The 5,061-nt window shown below is 50.4% G+C and overlaps 1 pseudogene; it reads right to left on the reverse strand.

The window, feature by feature from the left end:
- Nucleotides 1–4,665: 4,665 nt before the first annotated feature.
- LOC137641736 (5S ribosomal RNA) lies at nucleotides 4,666–4,784 on the reverse strand (annotated as a pseudogene).
- Nucleotides 4,785–5,061: the final 277 nt, after the last annotated feature.

Consider the following 5,061-nt stretch of genomic DNA (forward strand, 5'->3'; position numbering starts at 1 on the left):
ACAGACCATTGGTCCGCTCCCCTTCTCTCCCATGCTTGCCAGAAGTTTGTCAATCTGGCCCCTACTGCTGTCTGAAGCTGTGGGCAGTCAGACTCTGCCACGGCTGGATCTGGACCCCTTCTCTTACCTTGTCTTCCGTCAGAACGAGAGGTGCCTCTGTTGGAGACTCTGCCACGAAAGAGAGGAATGAATCTGGAAACAGGCGTATCTAACTTGGGATTGTTGCTGGAAAAAGATGACGGCAAAACTTTGCGAGCTGTTTTGGCAACTAAATCATGCGTATCCTTCAATGCAAGAGATGACGCTATATCTTTGATAAGATCTTGAGGAAACAGAGCACGTGATAAAGGAGCAAAAAGGAGCTCCGACTTCTGGCACGGAGTAACTCCCAAAGAAAGGAATGAGCACAATGATTCCCTCTTCTTTAAAACTCCTGCAGTAAAAACAGCCGAAAGTTTGTTAGAAGCGTCCCTTATAGCCCTGTCCATACAGGACATAATCTGGATGGCAGCATCATTGTGAGAAGGAGACACCTTCCCACAACGACCTATCCAAAAAATTAAAAACTTCAAAAGCACGAAAGACTCCTTTAAGCAGATGGTCAAACTCTAAAGAAGTCCACAAAATCTTGGAGCGTCTCATGGCTGGACGACAAGGAGAGTCTACCAGGCTTGAGAAATCTCCCTGGGCAGAGGCTGGCATTCCCAAGCCGAGAACTTCTCCCGTGTCATACCAGACGCTCAAACGAGAAGCTAGTTTAGGAGGAGGAAAAGCAAAGGAAGACTTTCCCAGACTTCTCTTGGTTTCCAACCAGTCTCCCAGCAAGAGCATGGCCCTCTTAGAAAATCGAGAGAGCACTAACTTCGTATAAATTTTGAAGGCAGCGAACGTGGAGCAGCAGTCACAAAATGAGCCGGAAAACTTCTCTAAAAACATTCATAATTTTCTTAAAATCAAGGGATTGTTGGACTACTCTAGGCTCTTCCTCTTCCGACAGGATCCCCAAATGTGCATTAGTCGAAAGAGGATCATCAGCTTCCTCTTCAGAGAGAACTTCATCCAATAAAACAATATTCTTGTGAGAAGGTGAAGTCATAGAATGTCGTTAAGGTAAACCTCGAATTGTATCTGAGAAGCAGTTAAGGCAGGAGGGTCGACGTCACGTCGTGACTGCAGTGACTGACGTTCGACATCACGTCGTGACTGCAGTGACTGACGTTCGACATCACGTCATGACTGCAGTGACCGACGCTCGACGTTACGTCGTGACTGCGGTGTCTGCAGCTCGACGTCACATAGCGACCGCGATGACTGACGCTCAACGTCACATCGTGACTGCAGTGACTGCTGCTCGAAATCACGGTTAGACTGTAAGGACTGATGCTCAACGTCACGTCGGGATTTACGATCTGAATCTCGCTTGACAGCAAAGCTAACACTCGGGTTAACGTCAACGTGACGTAAAACTTCACGTTTAGATGGTTGAAAACCTGAGTCATGCTTAGCAGAACCGTGAAGTACTGCAAGTAAAGGTTCCTTTCGAACAGGAGAAGGACCGTAAGCCTGCATTAAGGTGGACAGCTTAGACTGCATGTCCTGCAAAACACTAAAATTAGGATCTGTAACAAACGGAACAGACCGTGACGTCGGGAACGTCTGCACTAGAAACAGGAGTAGCAGCACTCAGGTCACGTCTGGAATAACCAGATAACACAACGGGACCATGACTCTTAGAAGGGGCCTCCGGAGCCAAAAAACTTGACGTTAAATATGACAAATTCATAGATAATATGACAAATTCGAAGATAATTTGTATTTTTCCTAACCATACAAACTTTAGCTATTTACATTGGGTTTACCTTTTAGCGTAGCTGAAATGGCGAGCCATTAGAATTTAACGAGGGTGTATTACACCCGCGCTAGTTAGCAGGGGGGTAGGGGAGTGGTAGCTAGCTACCCCTCCCCCCCTCACACACCGGTGAATTGCTTCACTTTCACTTAGAGGTAGGACTTGTCTTGGAGGACAGGGCTGGCGGGCAAATATATGTAAATAGCTAAGGTTTGTATGGTTAGGAAAAATACAAAATATCTTCGAATTTGTCATTTGTTCCGTAACCGAAATACAAACCACGCTATTTACATTGGGTGACTTACCCCTTAAGAAGGGTGGAAAGTCCCCAGCCATACTGGCTTTGGCTTTACCCGGGGACTCAGAATCCGAGTGAGTCGCACTCGAGAAAAGGAGTCCCTGCACCTCACAAGTTCCTTGCTCCGCAAGGAACTGTGTGGCCTACATAAGCTTGTGTGTGAAGGAAGAAGTGTGACCGGTCCTAGCCAGTTGACCTGGAGTTCCAGAAGGAGCTCTGGGTTAGGACGTTCCCAATACCACCTCGTCAGGGTATGGGGGACGCGACAGTATTGACTCAATACTCGGAACACAAGGAAGCATGGTTTACCTGCAGAGGTTTGAGGTCAGCTATGCAGAGACCAGGATGCTGCTTCCTAGTAGAGGGGATGAAGAAGAAAGAAGTAAGGGCCAGACATACTTCTTTCGTTCATGCAGACTAAAACCTGATAACAATGCCCTCAACCTTCTTCTACCTGTCCAAAAAGGAGCCTGAGGTTAGACCAGCTGTTGTGTAGCCACCACAGAGCGATGGAAACGTATCGATACTCCTGTGGGTCACGCCCTGCAGGAAGCGGGCTGCGAAGGTCATTAGACGCTTCCAGACTCCAGCTTGTAGCACCTGCGTCACAGAATAGTATTACTCGAAGGCGAGGGACGTTGCGATGTATCCGACATCGTCCTGTAGGGCGACGTGACGGGGGAGGGTCTGGATTCAGGTTGAGATGAATGTCCTTGAGTCCGAGCTGAAGAGGTATACTGGTGACTCTCCCCCGTGTCCTTCTTGTGCTCCCAACCCGGCTGCACGTGAGAACAAACTGCAGCTGTTCCCAAAGATAACCCCTCGATTCCTTTACTGGCAAGGAGGAGAAGGTTTTGGGTCATCAGATACAGAATGGTGACTCGAAATCTTGAAGGAATTGGACCGAAGGGCCGGGACCCCAAGATTCTGAGTCTAGCCAACAACTCAGGAGCGAACCTGAATGTTGCCTTCCCCCATTCCTTAGAAAGGGCGGAGTCGTACGAGACCAAGAAGATTGCTTACACACTGGCCGCGGCCAGAGTGAGCAGGAGCCCCAAGACGGAATACGATCAGAGGCCTGACGTAAAGGGTCTTGAGAAGATCTCTTAAGGGACTAAAAAGTCCGAACCATGCTCCATGTTGGTCTCACTCCGACTAGGCCAGGGACATTCGCAGCTTCGCATGAGCGAGGAAAGGTCCAGCGGGAAGGAAAAAGTTATTCCTTTCAGCCTGAAGGTCAGGTAAAGGCTGAGCGACAGGCTTCATTACCGAGAGCAGAAAGGAGTTTCCTCCCGCCGAAAAGCAATAAGTTTGTTATTGCTGGAGAAGAGGCCTCAAGGGAAGAGGTATATCTCTCACGACACCAACCACAGAAGACCACTGCGGATGACTATCGCAGATGACGCGACCTCCGCCCCGCAACTGTAGCGGGTTGTCTCTTCTCGAGGAGGAGCCGTAGTGTCTCCAGGCATGAAGCCGAAGCGACGCCCCGGCTCGTGAAAGATGTTGTAGTGTGGTTGTTTGAGTAGCCTGTGCCGTGGGAGAAACTCTCCCGGGAGTTCAGTCAGGGGAAGCAGAGGGTCCGGAAACCGTTCTGCGTATAGTCCCAGTGGAGCTCTCAGGGCCATTGAAAGGTTGACAGACAACCTGGTCTTGTTGACACCCATTCTCAACAGACAACAAAGGAGGAAAGACGCAGGCGTCGATGTTGTCCCACCATCACCGGAATGCATCTTGCCAAAGAGTCTCGGGGTCTGAGACTGGGGGGAAGAACAGCGGAAGTTTGAGGTTCCAAGCTGTCGCGATCAGGTCCCCCAAGCCAGGACTTGCTGGTTACTCAAGGCCAAAGACCCCCAGGTACACTCTCTCTACGAGGCTCTGCTCAGATAGTCGGAGAGAACATTCCTCTGCCCGGAAAGAGCGAGCCGATGGTGGTATTGAGAGGATCTCAAATCATCTCAGTATCTCTACTGCAAGATGCGAAGGTATGAAAATGCATCCCTTGCTGGTTAGAACACGCCAGTACCATGAAGTCGTCGCGTACGGAGCGACTCGGCAGGAGCTGAAGGATCTGTAGAGGGGCCAGACTACGGCCCCTAAGCCTACCTGAATGATTGAGAGGTATCCTTCAGGTCCTGACCATAGGCCTGGACCGGAACATGACCCCCCCCCTTCTTTGACGAGTCCGAGAACAGCATCAAAAATGTGGGGAAAGGACGAGAATATCCACTCCCATCAAGAGGTTCCATAGGTCAACACCCATTGCAGGTCTAATCGTTCCGCTGGTCCCATAGGGGCCAGAAAGTCCGGTTAATCGTTGCTTTGAAACCACCGGAACTTGGGCCGCCCCACAGGGAACTTATCCTGAGGCGACCATTCGGAACTTTAGACGGGTCAATGAGGAAAGAGACCTAGGAAACGTTCCAAGGTAGGGCTGAAAGCTCTGCCTGACTGAAAACAGGTACTGCGACTCTCCTCAGCCTTGCCACAGTCAACTGAAGGGAAGGCTCGGAGGAGGCGGCAACAGAATCTGGCGTCCCCAGGCGGTCACCCATCCAAGTACCGACCAGACCCGACGTCGCTTAACCTCGCTGGACGGACGAGAAGCGGGGTTTCCAACGTGGTAAGGCCGTTGACTCAATATCGTGGCTAGATACTCCAGATGTTGAAGCAGAAGAAGAGAAGGCTCCTAGCAAATTACCATGAACCCCCACTCATGGTAAGGATCCGGAAGCTTGTCCCGGCGTTGAAGAAGGTCGAACCCGAGCCTACCGGAGTTGACCAGACCTCCAAAAGACGAAGGAGGCGGAAGCCTGCTCCTGAGTGGCCATGAGAAAAGCAGGGAGAGTTCTCTGGGGAAAAACCTGCGATGCGACGGCAGGATCGCCACACTGCATCTTAAGCAGAAATACCT

Source organism: Palaemon carinicauda, chromosome 5 (genome assembly GCF_036898095.1).
Source record: "Palaemon carinicauda isolate YSFRI2023 chromosome 5, ASM3689809v2, whole genome shotgun sequence".
Taxonomy (NCBI): Eukaryota; Metazoa; Arthropoda; class Malacostraca; order Decapoda; family Palaemonidae; genus Palaemon; species Palaemon carinicauda.